The sequence below is a fragment of the Mustelus asterias genome, chromosome 13, assembly GCF_964213995.1.
Source record: "Mustelus asterias chromosome 13, sMusAst1.hap1.1, whole genome shotgun sequence".
NCBI lineage: Eukaryota > Metazoa > Chordata > Chondrichthyes > Carcharhiniformes > Triakidae > Mustelus > Mustelus asterias.
Window position 1 is genome coordinate 87,408,398 of NC_135813.1, and position 24,286 is coordinate 87,432,683.

At 41.8% G+C, this 24,286-nt stretch overlaps 1 protein-coding gene across 20 annotated transcripts in view; it reads left to right on the top strand.

Moving 5' to 3' along the window:
* Window positions 1-24,286, top strand: part of arvcfb (ARVCF delta catenin family member b) — a 322,152-nt gene that overhangs the window by 25,828 nt on the left and 272,038 nt on the right. The gene's annotated exons all lie outside the window — the stretch shown is intronic.

The window sequence follows — 24,286 nt, forward strand, 5'->3', positions numbered from 1 at the left end:
GCTTTCTTCACTGTTGTTGCTGGCTCCTTGCTTAGATATGATTGATAGACATCTCCACTGGTCATTAAATAAAACTGGTACCCATAGAAAAAGATCTTGGCAAGTTCAATTTGTGGACAGCTGCAGGAGGAGGACCTTGCTTTTAAGTTAGTCAAAAGTGTTTTTTGGCTGGAAAATTCACACTGTTGGAATTCTTGGCCCTCAACTGCTGTATGTGTAAATTTCCATCACAAAAAATTGAGTAGTTAGACTTTTTGTTTTTGAGCATTGAGATCAGTTTGGTTGGTTGTGGGGATTCTTGCAGCATTGCAAAAAGTAGTTCAACGAAACGTTGACTAATTTGCACTGGGGTATTTGTTACTAGTGCTGCAAACTATCCCTACAAAAGAAAAGCCAGTCTTAAATCTATGACTATCTCATAATGTGTCTCTGTGCCCTGTTTGAGCAGATTTCCACTCCATCTCACGAAGGAGCAGCGCTCCGAAAGCTAATGGCATTTACTACCAAATAAACCTGTTGGACTTTAACCTGGTGTTGTTAAAACTCTTATTGTATCTCATAATATTCAGAGCCCTTCAGAAATATCAGTTGAGTTTATTAGTGTCACAAGTAGGCTTACATTAACACTGCAATGAAGTTAGTGTGGAAAGACAGCAAAAACGTAAGTGCACAGCGAAGGAAAGAAATTCTATCTTGATTTTCTATGTTCTGTTTTTAGAATTAGGAAATAAAACCCAAGAGAAAAATAGCTTTCTTCAAAAAAAAATTGGTGAAAGTGAAGTGTATTCATGGCCTAATGCCGTCCAAAATAAATCTTGATCACTGCGTTAATTTTGAAGAGTCAAATTTTCATGAACGTCTAGAGAACTAGTCAAATTTAACCGAAGTATGAAAAGAATTCTCAGTTAATTATTTTGGTACTTGTATTTTCAAATGCATATTCTTGGCAGGTTAATGTCATCTGGGCAAATGTCCATCAGTCAGATTGAAAAGCTAGTGTGTTCTCTAAATTTGGCTTTGTAATCCTTTGATTATCATTCAACATCTGGCTTGATGAGGAAGTGGTTAGTATTGGACTATTCCCATTAGTGCAAATTCTAATTTTACTCTACTCTCCTGTGTTGACCACATGAACAGCACCAGAGAAACCATGGGCCCAGTTATGACAAAGGAATGAGAAATATGCAATTTTTAGTCCTGTAAATTAGTTATGTAAACTAATTGCATCAATTGTGTTTCATTATGTACAGGTAAATGGCATGATTTGATTTATTATTGTCACGTATTAGTGTACAATGAAAAATATCATTTTTTGCGTGCTATACAGACAAAGCATACCGTTCATAGAGAAGGCGAGAGTACAGAATGTAATGTTACAGTCATAGCTAGGGTGCAGAGAAAGATCAGTTTAATGCAAGATAGGTCCATTGAGAAGTCTGGCAGCAGGGAAGAAGCTGTTCTTGAGTCGGTTGGTATGTGACCTGAGACTTTTGTATCTTTTTCCCGACGGGAGAAGGTGGAAGAGAGAATGTCCCCGGGGTGCATGGGTCCTTAATGATGTTGGCAGCTTCTCTGAGGCAGCGGGAAGTGTAGACAGAGTCAATGGATGGGAGGCTTGTTTGCATGATGGACTGGGCTTCATTCATGACCCTTTGTAGTTTCTTGCGGTCTTGGGCAGAGCAGGCACCAGACCAAGCTGTGATACAATCAGAAAGAATGCTTTCTATGGCGCATCTGTAAAAGTTGGTGGGAGTCGTAGCAGACATGCCAAAATTTCCCTAGCCTTCTGAGAAAGTAGAGGTGTTAGTGGGCTTTCTTAACTATGGTGTCAGCATGGGGGGTTACCAGGACAGGTGGTTGGTGATCTAGGCATCTATGAACTTAAAGGTCTCAAACATTTCTACTTCAGGGGCATGTTCTCCTCTGCGCTTCCTGAAGTCGATGACTATTTCCTTCGTTTTGTTGACATTGAGGGAGAGATTTTTGTCATCGCACCAGTTCACCAGATTCTCTACCTCATTCTTGTACTCCATCTCGTCGTTGTTTGAGTTCTGACCCACTACAGTGGTGTCATCAGCAAACTTGAAAATCTAGTTGGAGGGGAATTTGACCATGCAGTCATAAGTGTATGAGGAGTATAGTAAGGGGTGGAGGGCACAGCCTTGTGGGATGCCAGTGTTGAGAATGATCATGGGGGAGGTGTTGTTGCCTATCCTTACTGATTTGCGGTCTGTGGGTTAGGAAGTTCAGGATCCAGTCGCAGAGGGAGGCCCTGAGGCCCAGGCCACGGAGTTTGGAAATGAGTTTCGTAGAAATAATGATGTTGAAGGCTGAGCATTAGTCCAGTTGTTCCAGGGTTGAGTGCAGGGCCAGGGAGATGGTGTCTGTTGTGGACCTGTTGCGGTGGTAGGCAAACTATAGTGGATCCAGGCAGTCCGGGAGGCTGGAATTGATTCATGCCATGACTGCCCTGTCGAAGCACTCCATAATGATGGATGTCAGAGCCACTGGACAATAGTCATTAAGGCATGTTGCTTGGCTTTTCTTTGGTACTGGGATGATGGTCGTTGTCTTTAATTATCAATTGGTAAATATAGTAGCATTTATTGAGATTGCGGGGGTGGGGGGGTTTGTGGTGCTGAGTTAGGAGATGTATGCTTGTAATGTTTCACTCTATTAATATAAGATTGAGTAAAGATTAGCTGTAGTATCATCATTCACTAAGTCGCTTTCTGGGATAGAATAAATTATCTGTAGTTGATGGATTGCTCAGTCAGGTTGTATCACCCAAATAGCATTTTTTTTGTAGATATCCCTGAAGGTAATACTGTGGACCATATCCAAGAAGTGGTTTTCCAGCTCAGTTGACCTTCAGATGAGAAACCCCTGCAGGCTCCCAACCTTTGACCCTGCCAGATGTTTAATCCCAATGACCAGCTAAAAACATACGCATCTGAATTTTTCTGTTTTGCATGCTCTCAACATCCCATGGCAAAATTGGCAGTGACCTGTAGTGCCTGGGCCCGGATTACTGATGTGCAGCTGCCTCCTCTGGTACTGTAATATAAATGCATCGCTCAAAAGCTTGAGTATTGATACAGTACCATACAAACCAGAAGAACTAGGTTTGATCCTGGGAGGGGGAGAAAGCGGATAAATGTTAGATAAGGACTATGTTGGCCACTTTCACTGATGCTTTTGAGGCACGTAGCCTGCCAGCAACTGCACATATGGATTAGCAGTAAGCATAACAGTTATACCCACTTATGTTGTCATGCACCTTCAGGAGTTGGTTTAATTTCATTTATTTTCTCCAATGTATCCACTAAGTTTTTGTCCCCTTGACTTGCGTTTGGGTTCCCTGTACTACTGGTATTTTGTCCTCATCGACTCAAGTGCAGCTTTTACCTTTGAGGTGTGTTGTGATGATACTGTGCTGTTGCTGTGTTTAAGGGGGCAGGCAGTCTGTATGTCTGGTGGGAATATAGTTCAGATGCTAGGGAAGCTGGATAATTATTCATTTTAGCCTTGTATTATTTACTTGGGTGAGAGCTAATGGACTCTTGCTTACAAAATAAAAAGTCCCCTGAAGTGTTTTGATTTTAAGGAATGGAAGGTGAGTTGAGGTATGCAGGGTCATATGATATTGTGGTTAATGGAGGAGCTAGGTCTGTAGCTATGATGCCATGATTTTGTGCTGGTTTAGTTTCCGTTTAGAGTTCAGTTTTCTGATTGGGGTTGTCTAAAGACAACTACAAGCTGCTCTGAAAATCAAAACCTTTCTAAGTTTTGAGGCTGTTAACACAACTTACAAGTATGCCTGGATTTGCTAACGATTTAAAGGGCATTTGAGTAAGGAATGTTGCTCATTTGGAACCGCAATAGTGATGTTAGAAATTAGTTGTTTCCTTTTTTTAACTATTGTTCAGCTGTTGAGTTAAGCTGCTCATTTTGTCAAGAGTTGTATTTAAACTGTGTTGTGAATAAAACTTGTTTTGATAAAGGATTCCGAGGTGATTTTCACACTAACTTGTAAGCCTACTTGTGACACTAATAAATAAACTAAACTAATTTGTCAATAGAATTACTCGTGAAATGAAGCATCCTATCCTCATGTTGATGCCAAAATATAAAAATTGTTGGGGTCTAGTCTGACTTCATAGTATACCTTGGGGTTCAGGTCCACGACCCTAACAGTACTGAGCTGAAAATTTATACCCATTAACAGCTCTGTCCAGGCCACTGTGGTCCATTCACATCCCATGAATTCTTTTTTAACTATTTGAAAGATGTTCCTCACAGCCTCATTGCTAATTAACAGTGGTCTCACACTTCTTGCTTATAATCTTCTTTTGGCTTCGCAATCCTCAACTATCTGTGCTCCTCCAATGTTGACATCTTGTGCACCCCCAGCATTAATTTGCTCCACCATTGGCCATGGTTTCAGTTATCTCAGCCTTGAACACTGTCCCCTCACTACACCTCTGCCTCTCGACCTTAGTTTCTTCCTTTAAACCACTTCTTAGTACCAACCACTTTGACCAAGTCCCTGGTCATCTTAGCTGATATCTCCTTAAGTGGCTCAGTGTCATTGTTTTATAATGCTCCTGTGAAGTGCCTTGGTATGTTTCATTACATTTAGGTGCTATACACGTGTAAGTTGTTTTGTCTATTGCCCATCCCTAAATTGAGAATAGTTTGATCACTTGTCAGTTCTCAGCCATTGGCTTTACTGCTTGAATCAATTGATATATTTAATAGACCAATAGACTAAGCTTTTTGGAATATGCTTCCATCATGGAGACCTGAATGTCATAGAACATAGAACAGTACAGCACAGAACAGGCCCTTCGGCCCATGATGTTGTGCCGAGCTTTATCTGAAACCAAGATCAAGCTATCCCTATCATCCTGGTGTGCTCCATGTGCCTATCCAATAACCGCTTAAATGTTCCTAAAGTGTCTGACTCCACTATCACTGCAGGCAGTCCATTCCACACCCCAACCACTCTCTGCGTAAAGAACCTACCTCTGATATCCTTCCTATATCTCCCACCATGAATTCTATAGTTATGCCCCCTTGTAATAGCTCCATCCACCCGAGGAAATAGTCTTTGAACGTTCACTCTATCTATCCCCTTCATCATTTTATAAACCTCTATTAAGTCTCCCCTCAGCCACCTCCGCTCTGAAGAGAAAAGCCCTAGCTCCCTCCAACCTTTCCTCATAAGACCTACCCTCCAAACCAGGCAGCATCCTGGTAAATCTCCTCTGCACTCTTTCCAGCGCTTCCACGTCCTTCTTATAGTGAGGTGACCAGATCTGCGCACACTATTCCAAATGTGGTCTCACCAAGGTCCTGTCCAGTTGCAGCACGGCTCTTAAACTCAATCCCCCTGTTAATAAATGCCAACACACCATGGGCCTCTTCACGGCTCTATCCACTTGAGTGGCAACCTTCAGAGATCTGTGGACATGGACCCCAAGATCTCTGTTCCTCCACAGTCTTCAGAACTCTACCTTTGACCCTGTAATCCACATTTAAATTTGCCCTACCAAAATGAATCAACTCACATTTATCAGGGTTAAACTCCATCTACCATGTCATAGAATTTCACTTGCTTTCTAAAGGGGCAGCCAGTATTTGCCATATTGCATTTGATTTATGGGATGTGAAAACCTAATTTTTCAACAAACAGCAGTTGGCGTAGTGTTGGGAGAGTGTTTTTTGTAATGTGAATAAGATGTTGTAAATGGCAACCATGCATTACATTGAGGGATTTCAGGTCAGCTTTGGAATGCTCTGAAGGTTGTTTGATTGTTGGTTTATAGCTTATTTTGTTACAAATTCTATGTTTCTTAAGATGGCCCTTCCATTATAGTTGTCATATTTTTGTGCGAGTCAAGTTCTCATTAAGTAGCATAAGGTACCACACAGTAGCGAGTGCAAACTTCATCTCCCAGCTTCGAGACTAATAAATTGGATTTTGTGTAAGATATCTGCTCCATATTCTATTTCAACTTGCAGTTATGATCAAATATCTCCCCGAATGCATCTGTCATGATGAGTGAAAACTTTATAGAACAAATGCTGACTGTATTTGTTATTTTAAGTTGAAAAGCTCGCTCTTAGAATGCTGGTTATTTTGGATCATTTAATTTGTACGTTGAGATGCAGCAATGCTGAAACAGAAATGGAACAATTGAAGGGATTACATTTTGCTGATCCCAGTATAGAGCAAGAGGCTCATCCCTTCACATTCTGTTTGTGATGTATAATGATTGGAATTTGCATACTATGCCAATTTTTTTATTCTGCAATATTACATTACAATTTCAAGAAAATATCCTATGGATATGGAACAAAAGTAGCTTTCCTATATATTACAAAATAAGAAATTGCATTTATATAATGCATGATCACATGCTAATTGTTTTGGGTATTTACAGTTGGCATTCAACTCTTCTAATTGTGCTTCGGGCTTTTTCACCAGAAGAGCCAGATAGAAACTTGGTTTAATGTCTCATCCAAATGGTAACACTTTGGACAACACGGCACTCTCAGCTGGATAATACATTCAAACCCAGGAATGGGACCTAAATCTGCAACCTTTCTGCTTCAAATGAAATTGTGCTACTGGTTGAAGCAAACTAACACTATGATAAGCTTGGGAAGTTAACTTGTCAGCTTGCACCTTCAGATTTATCTATATATGATGGGGTTTTTTTTTGCCTGTTTGCCACATTTCCCCCAGAATGGTAGTGACAGTGAACAAGTGAATTAGAATTATTCTGGATGAATAGTGAATAAAGCACTGAAATACCCAAACACTAAAATATGTTTACTTTTGCAGAGGGTTTGATTTTTTTCAATTTGTCACTTATTTTATGCTTCATCCTTGGGCAGGAGTGCAGTGGTGGTTTAGGTTGTTGGTAACTCCAAATTCTTTTGTCACTGGCCAGTGTACAGGAAAGTTCACCAATGTAACTGCTGTTCATTTTTAGCTGTATACTCATTGGATGTTGTCATCAGTAAAAAGTGACTTCTGTCCTTGAAATTGGTGCTTGAGGGATTGTGAGAAACAGCATGTTGGTGCATCACTTGGTTTTGTTGTGTTTCCTGTGCCTGGCTCCAATTCAATCTCGCCTCAATAAGACAAATGTCTATGGCTGTGAGGGTTCCAAGAAAAGAAGTTGGGTAGTCTCGATCCATTTCCTTATGGACATGAATCCACAACACATCAGCATTTTTGTAAAGATGATAATCATGCCTCGTGTTATATTCATGAGACTTGAGCTGGAGTTGTAGTACAATCGTATGAAATTTTATTCCGTCTTCAACGCTACATGCTGGTATTACTACTTTCACAACTTCTATAAGTTGCTGAGAGGGTCACTTCCTAACATGGATTGGTTATAATATGCCACAATGGGACGTTTCCACTGGGGTTGTACCCCATTGATTGCTGTGTCTCCCCACCCCCCAGGCACGCATACGTGTGCACGCACGCACACGGTTAGTTCCTCTTCTGATTGATGCAAGCAGTTTTATACATTAATAACCACCTACTCCTACATGTGTAAAGTTGAGGGAACATGGCATAATAATGTTGATAAAAGAGCATGGCATTTGAAATCAAGCTTGTGTGATGAGAATTTTTTATACTGTAGTTTAATATATATAAAGTCTGCTTCACTCTGGTATTTTCTGCTTTAATTGGGAATTAATTTACTACATTTTGGATGTTTCCAAAATTCCATGGTGAAACCACTTGTTAAAATTTCATGTTTAAGATTATGATATGGGGCACTCAACACAGGCTGCTCATTACACTACTTTCTGATTGCAGTTTATCATAAGTTCTGAAGTGTTAAATTAGTGGTTAGATACTGGAAATTTGGAAGCAGCCATTCAAAATGCACTAAATTCTGAGTTATTAAGATATATATCCTACATATAAAAAGTGCTTGCACGTTGTCTTTTGGAGGCATTTTGACTGTTGGTCAGCAGAGATTATGCCATAGATGTGTGGAGAGTCTAGTGAGGCTCCTGCAACATGTAATTTGTACATTAAAAGTTGTGATGTGCGAAACTAGTGGCCAGATAATGGAATTTTGGAGCAACCTTTCAAAGCAAATTGAGTTTGGTATTTTTAAGAGTTTGTTTTAAGTTCATTTATTTGTGTCACAAGTAGGCTTATATTAACACTGCAATAAAGTTATTATGAAAATCCACAGTCACCACACGCCCGTTCGGGTACACTGAAGGAGAATTTAGCTTGGCTAATGCACCTAACCAGCATGTCTTTTGGATTGTGAGAAAAAACCGGAGGAAACCCATGCAGACACTGGGAAGAACATGTAGACTTCGCACAAACGGTTACCCAAGCCAGGAATCGAACCTGGTCCCTAACACTGAGGCAGTAGTACTAACCACTGCTACCGTGCCACAGTTGCTCTTGTAGAAATATTAATAAATAACATGATATAGTGAAACTCATCTGATTTGAGAAAAGAAATACTTGAGTTTGTATGGTGGCTTTCATGATCTCCGGACACCTCAAACTACTTCATTGACAATCAGTGAAGTACTTTACTGTTGTAATGTCGAGGACACAGCAGTGAGTTTGTGCACAGCAAACTCCTACAAACAGAAATGTTGTAATGACTAGGTTAAGTTTGGTTTATTTTGCCAAATGGACAAATATTGGCCAGGCTGTTGTTGAAAATACTGCCACAGGATCTTTTACCCTCACCTGAGAGGAAACACTGGGTGGGATTTTCCGGCTACGCTTGCCCCAATGCTGGAAAATCCCACCCGACACCAACGCACCTTTCCACCCACTGAGTCCCATGGTGGGCGGGATGGGAAAATTCCACCCAGAACTTGGTTTCACATCTTATCCAAAATACAGCATCTCCAACAGTGCAACATTTTTCAGTATTGCACTGGAGCATCAGTCTAAATCTTTGTGCATGAGTTCAGGAGTGAAACATGAACGCGCAACCTTTTGACTCGAGGCTAGAGTCCTACCAGCTGAACCGCAGTTGACAGCAAGAAGTTCCAAGCAATTTTTACATTTTGGATCAAAAATAATAAGAACAAAGAACAGTACAGTACAGCACAGGAAACAGGCCCTTCGGCCCTCCAAGCCTGTGCCGCTCCTTGGTCCAACTAGACCAATCGTTTGTATCCCTCCATTCCCAGGCTGCTCATGTGACTATCCAGGTAAGTCTTAAACGATGTCAGCGTGCCTGCCTCCACCACCCTACTGGGCAGCGCATTCCAGGCCCCCACCACCCTCTGTGTAAAAAAAACATCCCTCTAATATCTGAGTTATACTTCGCCCCTCTCACCTTGAGCCCGTGACCCCTCGTGAACGTCACTTCTGATCTGGGAAAAAGCTTCCCACCGTTCACCCTATCTATCCCCTTCATAATCTTGTACACCTCTATTAGATCTCCCCTCATTCTCCGTCTTTCCAAGGAGAACAACCCCAGTTCACCCAATCTCTCCTCATAGCTAAGACCCTCCATACCAGGCAACAATAAGGAATGCTTATGTACAGAAATGTTTGGTTTAATCAGAATTTCTGAAGAAACAAATGAAGTACTTTGTTGTAACTGTCTTGACATGCTATAAAGAATTGATGTGCTTGATTACCTGTATCCTGAGCTGCTTCTCCCTATGGATTTTGTTGAGATGTCTGTACGTAACGCTGGTGACTGAAGATGTGCTGTATGGAAAACAGCTGTGTTTGTCAAAGGATGCAGTGTGCTGGCTGTATTTCTGAGTGTTATTGACTTCTCTGTCCTTAATTTTTCACAGCAAGAAGAGACTATCTGATTTAATGGATATTAATCTGAAAACAAAAAGGCTGATTTAAGTTGCACCGGTTATTGTTGGAGCTTGAGCCAATTGTTACGTAATTCTAAATACAAGTTGGCCCTAAGTATTTTAATGCTGTTATGAGGGGAAACAATGGTGGTTTTCTTTTTGGTTTCCAGTTAACTGTCGGTTGGGAAATTGGTGCAAGTTTTTTGAAAATGTTAATAATTTCCCTTCTCCATTGGTCATTGTGCTGGGGCAGATTATAGTGTGCACACAGCAGCTCTTCAGAGCAACTTGGAAATCCCCACCACTTAGCAGTAAGTGTTTGATTGAAAAATGCAAAAGTAACCAGTTCATAAATTTCTGCATTATTAAATGACACTTAAATGTGACACTTTTTGATTTATTATTGTCTATACAGTGAAAAGTATCTATTCTTGTGCGCTATACAGACAAAGCATACTGTACATGGGGTAGGAAAGAAGAGAGTGAAGAATGCAGTGTGTTAGTCATAGCTAGGGTAAAGAGAAAGATCAGGTTAAAATAAGGTAGGTCCATTCAAAAGTCTGAAGGCAGCAGCAGGGAAAAAGCTGTTCTAGAGTTGGTTGGTATGTGTCCTCAGACTTTTCTAACTTTTTCCCGACGGAGAAAGTGGAAGAGAGTACATCCGAGGTGTGTGGGGTCCTTGATTATGCTGGCTGCTCTTCCAAGGCAGCAGGAAGTGTTGACAGTGGATGTGAGCTGGTTTGCGTGATGCACTGGGCTTTTTTCATGACTCTTTGTAGTTTCCTGCGGTCTTAGACAGAGCAGGAGCCATACCAAGCTGTGATGCAACTGGAAAGAATGCTTTCTATGGTGCACCTGTGAAAGTTGTAGTGGACGTTCCAAATTTCCTTAGTCTCCTGAGAAAGTAGAAGCGTTGGTGGGCTTTCTTAATTGGACCGTCTGCATGGAGGGACTAGAGTACGGTAAGAGTTTTAACAACACCAGGTTAAGGGACCGGAGGGACTAGGGCAGGTTGTTGTGATCCGGACACACACATCCGAAGCTGTCTACCATTTCTACTTTGTCCCCATTGATGATAGGGGCATGTTCCCCACTACGCTTCCTGAAGTCGATGACAATCTCCTTTGTTTTGTTGACATTGAGGGAGAGATTACTGTCATCGCACCAGTTCACCAGGTTCTCTGTACTCCATTTCATCATTGTTTGAGATCTGACCCACAATGGTGGTGTCATCAGCAAACTTGAAAATCCAGTTGGAGGGGAATTTGGCCACAGTCATGGGTGTATAAGGAGTATAGTCAGGGGCTGAGGGCTAAACCTTGTGGGGCACAAGTGCTGAGGATGATCGTGGAGGAGGTGTTGTTGCCTATCCTTACTGACTGCAGTCTATGGATTAGGAAGTGTAGGATCCAGTTGCAGAAGGAGGAGCCGAGCCCCAAGCCACTAAGTGGCCAGCATTAATCCCACGTTAGTAGTGCATAGGAAAGTTCTGGATGTGCTGTTGAAAATCAACATGTACTGACTTTTTGCGTTAATTCCAGCATTTGGACAACTGGTCATATAAAATTTGGTTCGCTTCCTTGTTAGTGGTGAGTATATATTTGGAGATGGGGGGGGGGATGTGAAACCTGCAGGTGTTAGCTGTTGTTAAGTAGGTAGCATTCTTGAGTTGCAAAATTTTGGATTGAAGTCTCCGTCTCAGCTGAGTGTGGCATTCCCTTTGTACTGAAATGGACTGTCTTTTATGACCACAAGACATAAAAACAGAAGTAGGTCATTCAGCCCATCGAGTCTGCTCCATTCATTCAATGAGATCATGACTGATCTGATGCAACAATCCTCAACTCCACTTTCCTGCCTTACCTTCACAACCCTCTATTCCCTTACTGATTAAAAATCTGTATATCTCTGTCTTGAATCTACTTAACAATGCAGCTTCCACAGCCCTCCGCAGTAGAGAATTCCACAGATTAATTATCCTTATGAGGAGAAATTCTTCCTCACCCCTGTCTTAAATGGGTGATCTCTTACTTGAGATTATAACCCTGGTCCATTTGGATGAGGCTCCGTCTCTTTGAGAAAAGAGTTATTGTGTATCCTGGTTATTATTACGTCGCCATTTGTGAGAACTTGTTGTGCACAAATGGGCAGCTGTGCTTCCTTTGTTACAACAATGACTGCACTTGGAACGCCTGGAGTTTATGAAATGTTATATGTAATTGCAAATCTTTTTATAAGGTGTCGAGCAGACAGATGTAATGGATGGTTTTCTCTTTCTTTAAGGAAGAAACTCTTTCTGCTCCCCACTTCCCTCCCATCTCCACTCGCTGTGACTTGTGACTGGTGAGCTTGGAATATGTTTGGGAATTAGTCAAGGACCTTGTGTTTTAGACTGGGATGAAAATAAGGCACTGAATTTTTAAATTGTTGTTCGTTCAAGCATGACAATTGTGCAGCCAGTTACAAGAAGGAAAAGACTTGAATTAATAGTGTCCGAACATAGAATTACTTAAAGATCAAAATATAGAAGCCATTGGCCCATCAAGTCTGCACTGGCTTTCCAAGAGCAATTCAGTTAGACCCACTTCCCAACCCTTCCCCCATAGACATGGAATTTTTCTCTTCAGTTCCCCATTCCAATGCCACAATTGAATCCCTGCAGTTCCGAATGCTTCCTTGGGCAGCATGGTGACACAGTGGTTAGCACTGCTGCCTCACAACGACAGAGACCTGGGTTTGACTCCCGGTCACTGTCTGTGCGTGCGCACATCCTCCCTTTGTCTGCGTGGGTTTCCTCTGGGTGCTCCAGTTCCCTCCCACAGTCCGAAAGACGTGCTGGCTAGATGCATTGGCGATGCTAAATTCTCCTTCAGTGTACCAGAACAGAAGCCGGTGTGTGGTGACTAGGGGATTTTCATAGTAACTTCATTGCAGTGTTACTGTAAGCCTTGTGACTTTTTAAAAGTTTATTTATTAGTGTCACAAGTAGGCTTACATTAACACTGCAATGAAGTTACTGTGAAAATCCCCTAGTCACCATGCTCCGGCGCCTGTTCGGGTACACTGGGGGAGAATTTGGCATGGTCAATGTACCTAACCAGCACGTCTTTCAGACTGTGGGAGGAAACCGGAGCATCTGGAGGGAACCCACGTAGACAAGGGGAGAGCGTGCAGACTCCACACAGTGATCCAAGCCAGGAATTGAACCCGGGTCCCTGGTGCTGTGAGGCAGCAGTGCTAACCACTGTGCCGTGACACACAACTTAAGTTTTGTGTCCATCTGCAAGTTTTGAAATTATGCTCTCGACACCCAAGTCTAGGTCATTGATATGGATTAAGAACATAGTGGTCCTGACATCAAGTCCTGTCTGATGCCACTAAACATGCCTCCAATCTGGAGAAGCTGCAGCTTACCCCATTATTCTCTGGCTCAAACCACTCAGTTGATTTCATATACATAATGTCTGTCCCTTTTACACATGCATTTCAACTTTGACTTGCACAGGATCAAATGCCTTCTGGAAGTCTATTTACACATTAATTGCATTACCCTATAAACCCTTTCCATTTCTTCCTCCAAAGACTTGATCAAATAAGTTAAACAGGGATTTTGTCTTTAACTTGCCCCCCCACCCTGACATGGTTCAAGGACCAGAGGGTAAAGGGGACCCAGAGGGCAGGGGTGCAGGACCCTTTCAGCCTTGGCAATTGCCCAAGAAGTTTGAGATTCTCTCGGATTGTTTGGATGAGTGGGACTGCAGGGTAGATGACCAAACTGACCGTGGTACTGGAAGTCATTCAAATGGGGGGAGCAAAAAGGTATGTAGAGAAGTGTGAGCTAATGCATTTGGAGAGGGCAAACTAAACAAGGGAATACTCAAAAGATATTGTGGGGTGGGGTGGAGGGGGGGGGGGGAGGGCGGAGAAGAAAGAGAGAGGGAGAAGAAGAAAAGAGATTTGAGGAAGTGAGAAGGGCCCTGAAGGTTGCAAGACAGGTGGTAAAAAGTATATGGGATACTTAATTGGATCAGGCATTGAATGCAAAAGCAGGGGTGTAATGATGCAACTATATAAAAAGCAATATATAATATAGTTGGCTTATAAAGGGTATATTGGCCTTCAGCGCGAGAGGATTTGAGTACAGAAGCAAGGATGTCTTTCTGCACTTGGGGTCTTCGTGAGGCCACACCTTAAATATTGTGTGCAGTTTTAGCTCTTGCTGCAGAGGGATTGCAGAGAAGGTTTACCAGACCAATCCCTGTTATGGCGGAACTGAAGTAAGAGAGATTGAGTTGGTTAGGATTGTATTCGGTGGAGTTTAGAAAAATAAGGGGGGATCTCCTAGAAGCACATAAAATGTAACAGGACTAGACAGGATAGATGCAGGAAGGATGTTGTTGATGGCAGGAAACTCCAGAACCAGGGGTCATAGTCTGAATGCAATAAACCATTTAGGACTGAAATCGGGAGAAATTTCTTCACCCAGAGAGTGATGAGCCTGTTGAATTGGAGAGAGTACAGAGAGCATTTACAATAATGTTGCCAGGGCTTTAAAACTGCAGTTGACGAAAGATTGGACAGATGGATTGTTTACCTTGGGACAGAAGAAGCTAAGGGATGACCTAATTGGCACACTTGCGATTGCAAAACCCCTTCCCATGTGTAAAATAAGCCGACCCCCTTAGTTGACCTTGTGTTGAGTTTGCTGTGGGGTCATTAATAGAGGATTGGACTCCAAAGTGAAGATTGGGGAAAATATTCCACACTTAAAAGAAAAAGGGGAAATCAGAAATTAAAACACCTTTCTGCTCTGAACTGTTAGTGAGAAGAAGAAATTGGTGCTCTTTAAATTAATCCCCCTTATGTCCATAACAACCTGAAGTGCTGTAACCTGCAAGGCTATGGACCAGGAGCTGGAAAGTCAGATTAAAAAGAGCAGCTAATTTTTATAAATCCCTTGGCAGGTGCAGACACTGTGCTCAGTGCCCTCTTTCTATGCCATAACCGTTCTATGGTTCTAATTTTGAATATAAATCTTGCTGATCATTCCCCCCCTCTTACCCAGTTGACCCTGAAAGGATGTAGTACAAAATGCTTAATTAGAAAGCAGGTAAGCCATATATAATCTCTTGCTGCTTCTGACATGGAATTCCAGTGAGACAAGATCTGGTGTGTTTCCCTTTTGAAGCTGGTGTCTCTATACTTGGGCGCTTAATCTTTCTGCATCCTCAAGTTCAATAGGGAAAAGTAAATTTAAATAGACATGTCACAACTTTTAAAATTCTTGTGGATGTGGCCACCCTCTTCATCTGGGGAATTGATTTCTCCCCTTCCAAATTCTCGCGGCTTGAAATAAACTCATTGTGCACTTGGTTTCCATTGTAAGTTCTGTTTGTTATTTGGTCACAATTTTAGTCACTGCCTGAACCTGCCTTTTGGCATTGTCCTGGTTTGTGTGGTGGAGTCCTGAAGCTCCTAAGACAGTGGGGAGGTGTGCAGAAAGGGTTTCGTACCGTGTCACATTTAAGTACTTGTTGGAGAAAGTGTCATGCGCAATGTGAATGTAGGATCTTCATAAGGTATTGGATGTTCATAACTCTTGTGGAACTTGTGTGAAAAGCCCATCAAATAAAATTTTACCCTTGATCTGCCAAACAGCAAACCCATTGTTATTGCAGTTAATGCTGTGCCAAATGGTTAAACGTGACCAATAGAGATGGATGCTTTTCGTGACTTACCCTGAGCCTTCTGCAGTGCTGAGCTGAGAAGGGTTCATTTCACTATTTTTGCTGGACTTCAAATACACAAAGCATTACACTGCAGACCCATTGAGAAGCATATGTTCTGTCTTTTAGCCCTCCAGTTCTCGATCCTTCTAATTTAAACCAGGATGACCTGTTTTGCCGTCAATTTTATGACTATGGCTACTTATTTTTTTAAGTTTGCGTATTTGAGAGGATTGTGTTGCACACAATGCAGATAAAAGATACTTGATGCAAAATTGCTTTGTTGATGAAAATTTAAACAAATTACAATATGGCATCTATTCTATAAATTTGACCTTCATTTCACCCCATTTTAAATTTGTGTTTTGATAGTTACCTTGGTGGATTAATCAGCTGAATACGTAAACTTGTCTTGTGCAGGTGATTATTATGATATTTTAGCTTGGCTGTTAACTCAGATGGTACTTCAGTTCCCAAGACATTTAAAAATTTTCCTCTCAAATATTGCATCCTTCGTTAGCTTTATTCTTTCATGGAAAATGTTTTTAAACTAAGTGTGTAATTTGCACTGTACAAGTTTCCTTGGATAGAACAGTGATGGACATACCATCTTTTTGTGTTTTCATGGTTACAAATCCATTGATTTGCCTGGAACAGCCTTTAGATCAAGATTATCCAGGTTAATTGTTCAACATTGACTTCAGCCGCAGTCTCCATGGTTCTAAAGTTAAATTTGCTCAAGATTCAACCATTGAAAGTCAAGCCATGTTCTTTCTTATCCTTGGTGCTGTAGGCCTAGGTCACCATGTTTCGACAACTTGAACATTTCTTTTTATTCTGTTGAGGAGGAGTTAATCTCTACAGTAGTTCATGGGTAGTCTGAAAGCTGGATGGAAGTTTATCATGTTGGTTGGAATTTTATGGTAGCCTAAATGTAATACCAGTTCCTCATTGCCACTCCCAAGGTCTTTTCTGACAATTCCGTGCAGTGCTGAGTGAGGAGTATGCGTTAATGGGGATGCTTTCTTTTGACTGATTTAGCACTTGTCTGTTCAGTTAAGATATAAAAGATTCCATGGCACCAAGTCCTGGAATTTCCTTGTGTCTCTGTTCCTTTCACCACCATGTAAGATATTCATTAAAGCTCGACCACTTGCTTTTAGTAATATCTCCTTTTGTGACTTGTGTTTCATATTGGTGCTATGAAGCACTAAGGAATATTTTACTACTGTTAAGGTGCAATGTGCTTGCATGTTGTAATTGTAAGAACAATGGCGTTTTCACAGTCTCCTAGCAAATATTTATTACTTGGCCAACAATACCAAAAAAGGTTAACCTGTCTCATTGCTGTTTGTGGGAACCTGTGGTACTGCTAACATTAAATTTACTAATAAATTGGTTAGTTGCTGTTATTTCTTCTCCCAGATTTTGTATTTCTAAAATGTTCTCTATTTGTAGGCAGTTGCCTGAAAACGACAGGTGAAAGTAATCCAAATAAATTACTTCAATAATTGCATTAAATTTAGTAGCAGGTGCATGTTTGAATGCTACTTGTGGAAGAGAAATTGAAGTTTTTTGATCAGTTTTCTGCAGTTTATTGGTACACTTCATTTTTTTTTCATGTTTGGTTAAAACCAATCATTTGGTTGACACCAAATATCTGGTTAACAAATCCTACTTCTAATTTATCGTGTGGCACCTCTGACCAGTTTCGACAAAATTAAAATGTGTGCTGGTTGCAAAGTATTTCAGCTTTTAGTGTTGATGTAGTGAAACCTCAGCTTTGGAAATATTCTGGATAGTCCCCATGTTTTCAAAAGTGCAAAGTAAAATATTTCTCATTGTTATTGTTTATTCATGGAACTGATGGGTGAGATTTTCAGCAGTGACAGCCCTTATGATTTGCCAAACAAATGCTTTTGAGTCTGAGCTGAGGTCATCGTGTTTGCATAATGGGAATTTCCATATGTCAAACAAAATTTTCAAATACAAAATGATCTTGGCTTCAGAATGTTGATGCTCGTGATGTGTAATCATGGCTTTGTTCTTGCTGTTGTAAAGGCTGACGGACATGCTTCAGATGCTAACCTGTTTGTCAGTGTGTGAAATTGTTAACTTCCGTTTATAAGCAAAATGTAATTGGCAAACAGTACAACTTTTGCCTGTCCTAAAATTGTGCTGTTGCTGTCTGGTTTCCAGGTGAGAATTTCAGGCAGGTCAGTTGCTAACCAAAACTGCAAGTATTTTCTAAGGACAGTGATCCGAAAGACTGCGTTACTGCAGTTGGTCTTCGGCCTTTTGTTTCATATCTTCACTGGAGTCAATTATTAAGGATGCAATAAATGAGCATTTGGAAAGCGGTGATATGATCGGTCCATGTCAGCCTGGATTCTCTAAAGGGAAAACGTGCTTGACAAATCTTCAGGAATTTTTTGAGGATGTGACTAGGAGAGTGGATGTGATGAATCAGTGGATGTTGTGTATCTGGACTTTCGAAAGGCTTTTGACAAGGTCCCATACTAGAGATTTGTGAGCAAACTTAAAGCTCATGGTATTGGGGGTAATGTGTTGATGTGGGCAGAGAACTGGCAGACAGTAAGCAGTGGGAATAAATGGGTACTTTTCAGAGTGGCAGGCAGTGACTAGAGGGGTACCGCAGGGTTCGGTGCTTGGACCTCAGCAATATACACAATATACATGAATGATTTGGATGAAGGAATTAAATGCAATATTTCCAAATTTGCAGAGGATTCTAAGCTGGGTGGCAGTGTGTACTGTGAGGAGGATGCTCGGAGGCTGCAGGGTGACTTGGATAGGCTGGCTGAGTGGACAAATACTTGGCAAATGCAATATAATGTGGATAAATGTGAGGTTATCCACTTTGGCAAAAACAGGAAGGAAGATTAATATCTGATGGCAGTTTAGGAAAAGGGGGGGTGCAACGTGACCTGGGTGTCATGGTGCAGCAGTCACTGAAGGTTGGCGCGCAGGTACAGCAGGCAATGAGGAAAGCTGATGGCTTGCTGGCCTTCATAGCAAGAGGATTTGAGTATAGGAGTAAAGATGTCTTGCTGCAGTTATGCAGGGCCTTGGTGAGGCCACACCTTGAGTAATGTGTGCAGTTTTGGTCTCCTAGTCTGAGGAAGGACATTCTTGCTATTGAGGGAGTCCAGCGAAGGTTCACCAGACTGATTCGTGGAATGGCAGAACTGACATGAAGAGAAACTGCATTGACTTGGCTTGTACTCACTGGAAATTAGAAGAATGAGATGGGATCTCATAGAAACATATAAAATCCTGATGGGACTGGACAGGCCAGATGTGGGTAGAATGTTCCTGATGTTGAATTCCAGAACTAGGGGTCGCAGTCTAAGAATAAGGGGTAAGCCATTCAGGACTGAAATGAAGAAGAACTTCTTCACTCAGAGTTGTGAACATGAGGAATTCTTAACCACAAAGCTGTTGAGGCCAGTTCGTTAAATATGTTCAAAAGGGAGCTGGATGTGGCCCTTGTGGCTAATGGGATCACTGGGTATGGAGAGAAAGCGGGAATGGGATACCCAAGTGCATGATCATATTGAATGGTGGTGCAGGCTCAAAGGGCTGAATGGCCTAGTCCTGCACATATTCTCTGTTTCTATGTTTCACATTATTTTTTTTTCCCCTGGGAATAGTGGGGACATGTTGGAAGGTTTAGCAGGCTAATTATCAACCTGTTGAACCTTGCCCTGTATGTGCCTTCAGTGACCAAATAAGGGGTAAAATTCTTAAAGGGAGGAGCAGAGGGACATCAGTGTATGTGTGCATGGATCATTTAAGATGGCAAGACAGGTGGAAAGAGCAGTCAATACAGCATATAATATTCTGGGCTTTACTGATAAGGCCATTGAGTATAAGAGCAAGGATGTAATATACAAGACGCTAGTTAGACCACAGCTGGAATATTGTGTATGGTTCTGGGTACCACAGTACAGGGAAGAAATGAACACATTGGAGAGAGTGCACAAGAGGTTTACAGGTATGTTTTCAGGGATGAGAAACTTTAGTTGTGAGGATAGATTTGAGGGGTTGGCACTGTCGTTCGAAGGTAAGAGGAGATTTTATAAAGATCATGACGGGGCTGAATGGAGTATTGACAATGTTTCAGTATCTGAGGAGTAATATAGATCCAAGACACTTGCTGACCTGCCCTGCTGTTACTGAAGAGTGCCGTGGAATAATCTTCTACCCAATTTTAAAGTGATTTGCAAAAGAAGCAAATGTGATATGAGAAAAATCTTTCTCTCTCGATGAGTGGTTTGTGTCTGGAATTTACTAACTAGGAGTGTGGTGGAGGAAGGTTCAATCGAGCATTTCAAGAGGGCATTTAGGTGATTACTTGTGCAGAGGTATGGGGAAAAGGTAGTGGAATGATGCCAAGTCATGCTGCTTTGGAGATCTGGTGCAGAGATGTTCGCAGATGATGGCACAATGTTCAGCATTGTTTGCGGTGACTCATACTGAAACAGTTCATTTTCAAATACAGCAAGACCTGGGCAATATCCAGACTGGGCTGATGAAGTGGCAAGTAACATTCTCTCTGCAAGTGCCAGGCAATGACCATAGAACCCCTGCAGTGCTGCAAGAGGCCATTCAACACGTTTGTCTGCACCAACTCTCAAAGAGCATCCCACCCAGGCCTTCCGCATTGCTCTTTCCCTGTAACCCCGTGCATTTACAATGACTAATCCACCTAACCTGCACATCTTTGGAATGTGGGATGAAACCAGAGCACCCAGAGGAAACCCATGGCGATACAGGGACAACGTGTAAACTCCACACAGACAGTCACCCAAGGCTGGAATTGAGCCTGGGTCCCTGGCGCTGTGAGGCAGCAGTGCTAGCCACTGTGCTGCCCTTGTAGAACATTCAACTTGGTCCTATTCACTTCAAATGATTGCTTTTTACACCTAGCCCCTAGTCTAAATTTCATATGCATTCAGTGCCCAGCTTAACTAAATTAGTTACACACACCATAGCATTTCTACAGACCAGCATGTTCAAAATATTAAAATAACATTTTCATCACGATTTTAAAGTGTAGCCACTATTTTAATTTGGGGCTCCCCGGCAGCCAATTTGTGCACAGCAAGTTTTCAAATACAGAAAGAAGATCTGGACTAAACAATCATTTTCACGCTGGTGGTTGAAGGAGTAATATCGGTCCAAGGGGAGCTGAACTCCCCTGCTGTTACTGAAGAATACTGTGGAATCTTCTACTACCGACGCCTGAGTTGACAAGGCAAGAATTGAACCTGGGTTCCTGGTGTTGTGAGGCAGTACTAACAATTGTGCCACTACTGTCCCACAAAGAGAGGATCTAACCATTGCGCCTTGATATTCAATGACATTACCATAACTGAATCCCTCTATCAACATCCTGGAGGTTACCAATAATGTTTATAAATATTGTGGCTATCAGTAGACTAGGAAAAGGCTAGGAATCCTGTGGCGAGTAACTCACCTCTGGACTTGCTAAAGCTTGCCCACCAGCTACAAGGCATAAGTGAGGAGTGTAATGGAATACTCTCCACTTGCTGGATGAATGCAGCTTTAACAACATTCAAGAAGCTCAGCACCATCCCGGGCAAAGCAGCCTGCATGATTGCGACCCCACCTGCAAACATTTAACTCCCTCCACCATTGATCGTCTACTGATGGCCACAATATTTATAACCATTATTGGTAGCCCCCAGGATGTTGATAGAGGGATTCTGTTATGATTGCGCCTTGATGTTCGATGGCATAATGGTTAAATCCTCTCCTCATGTGGGACAATAGTGGCACAATCATTGGTATTGCTGCCTCAATACCAGGAACCCAGGTACAAAGGCTTGAAGCACCCATTGTCTTGGTTGATGTCTGAGAATTAGCCAACTAATTGCAGTGAGGGACCTTGGACCCATGGCGGATAATTCCAATGAGAATAGGTTCCTTGGTGTGGGGGATGTGCTAGCACACTGATGAAAGAAGATCTGTCTCTGCTGATAAATTATTCAAAAGGAATCTAGGATGGAATGGATCATTACTCCCAGGTCCATTTCTATCCCTTTCAACCCCACCCCCCTTTTTCTTTAGAGAGTACCAACTTTTTATGAAATAATACCTCAAATCACAACTCCCTGAAGGAGCAATGACATCAAACCATAAACCACCACTTTATGATGGCGTTTGGAAGAACTTTGCTGCACTGAAGTTTTAAAAACAATGAATATTTGTTCACTCCCACTGACGACCACTGATTTTCTGAAATAACTAATTTGTGCTGGTGTCAAGTCCACAGGCACTGCGACCCTCCAGTAGTTTGTTCAGGTGGCCATTCAATTTGCAAGAGAATGTGTACATATATATAATATATATTTTCACCATTTTAAGCTAAATCTCTCTTTTTGGATCTGTCTGAAACTTGTTGATCTTCCAGTGCAAAGAATTGTCCCCGACCAACTGTTGCAAACTGGCACATTGCAAGCTTGGGGCAGCCACTGCCAGGGTGCAAATGGGGCAAGGCCACTGTGTAAGGTAATGTGTACACAGGCTAGTAACCATGAAAAACACTTAGGATTGTGTGTTTTATTTCTAACTGTACTGAAGCACTGCAGAAAATGTGAATATCAGTGCACTTTACTGGTTCAACAATTGGCAATGGTTTGTAATGATTTTTGGATTTATATGAATAAAGTATATTTTTGCAAAAAAAAAGAATGTATTTTCACTTTCCATCAGGTAGCAATTGGGAGCTAGGAACCGTGGTCTTTGTATGGTGCTGACCTGAGGTCAGCTGCAAGAGGTCGTTGTGCCATTCTGGATAAGATCAACTGATCTGGCGCAAAATGGGAGACCCACTTGGGACCTTTCAAATCTGGGGTTAAATTTGATGTTTCGTACTGAAATCACATGAGTAGCAAGGGGAACACGGTCATCATCACAAAGATTCTTGATTTGTTAGGTTGCAAGTCTACATCAGTTGCTGGAATGCCTGGGTATTCTGTTGTGACTTCCCCAGCACAGGGTGTTCTCATTTCAGCTCTAATGTGGCAAGAATGTTTCATACTATAGTAATTGCAAGGTTTGTGAAACACCAGTTAGTGTAACAAACTATAGCTATTTATTTGTAGGCAGAATATTTTCACAATGTTAACACTTCGAACTCCAGGACCTACTCTGGCTGCAAAAGCCCACAGTTGGCACCAAGATCCCTGAGCTTGTTCCTCATTGGGCAATGGGGTCACAAGACCGTCCCAATGTACACTCTTAAACGGCCAGCTCCTACTATTTTTTCTCCCTCCCTCTCCTTTCGTCCTTTATTATACAAGACATAACTTATGCAATTTCCAAAATAATAGTGATAATCGAACATTTTTAACAGAAACTCAATCTTGTCAGAGGATTTTTTCTGGGAGCAACGTAGCTCAATTGATTGAGGTTCAATTATAGAGGTAGTTTTGGTTGAACTTGCTTCACTAGGACAATCCCCTGGATTCTGTGTCTCTCTTCCCACTATTTCCTCAGTTTCATTGGGATCAATCTTTGACCTGCCACAACTGATCAGCCTCTTCTTTATACCTTGGATAAACAAGAACTTTACTTGCAGGTGCAATTGGATTAGGCAGTAGCACGGGCTCTTGGGGTAGTTCCCCCCTCCTCAAATTTACGTGTTTTTTCATTAACTTGTCCTGCACTTTCACCTCAAGATACCACAACCCTTGAGACCCAGGTTTGTTAGCTTCCAAAATTTCCACAGACTGAATTATTACAGGGGAGGCAATGGCCTAGTGGTATTATCGCTAGACTATTAATTGAGAAACTCAGTTCATGTTCTGGGGATCTGGATTCGAATCCTGCCATGGCAGATGGTGGAATTTGAATTCCATAAGAAATATTTGGAATTAAGAATCTACTGATGACTGTGAAAGCATTGTCAATTTGTCTGAACGACCTACCTGGTTCACTAATCCCTTTTTAGGGAAGGAAATCTGCCATCATTATCTGGTCTGGCCTACATGTGACTCCAGAGCCACAGCAATGTGGTTGACTCTAAACTGCCCTCCATGGGCAACTAGGGATGGGCAATAAACGCTGGCCAGCCAGTGACGCCCATGTCCCATGAATGAATACAACAAAATTGCAAATGCTCTATTCAGTTTTGGTGTACCATTGTTCCTTCTTTGACGATTCTATCTCCTCCAACCCCACCAAGTTCAGAACTACGAGGCTCAACTTGGTTTTCAAGCATCGACCCATCAGCAGCTCAGCTGGAGCTATTCTGGAAGTGGTATGCAGGATGGTTCTATTGACTAACAGGAACTGTGCTATCTTGGCTTCCAGTAATGCAGGTGATTTGTTTCTTTGTACCAGTCTTAAGTCTGAACTGCACGTTCAGCCAATCCATTTGAAGAGGGGTGAGTGATATGGTGCAGTTTGGATATGTTTTAAACGATTAGATGTCATGAACTTGTGGAATTTGGCACTTGTGAATGCTGTTCATTTGTCAGACAGGTGCTTTTAATATGCCATGGGTGGTGAAAGATTGGCGCAGTTTCTCAAATGTGGCGCATGAAGTTGTGGACCTCATTTGAAATAGCTCCATGCATTTCCTCCATGCGGGAGGATTTAAACTAGTTTGGCAAAAGTAAATTAACTCACGCGGAACCAGAGAGTAGGGCCAGTAAGACTCAGAGGAAGAG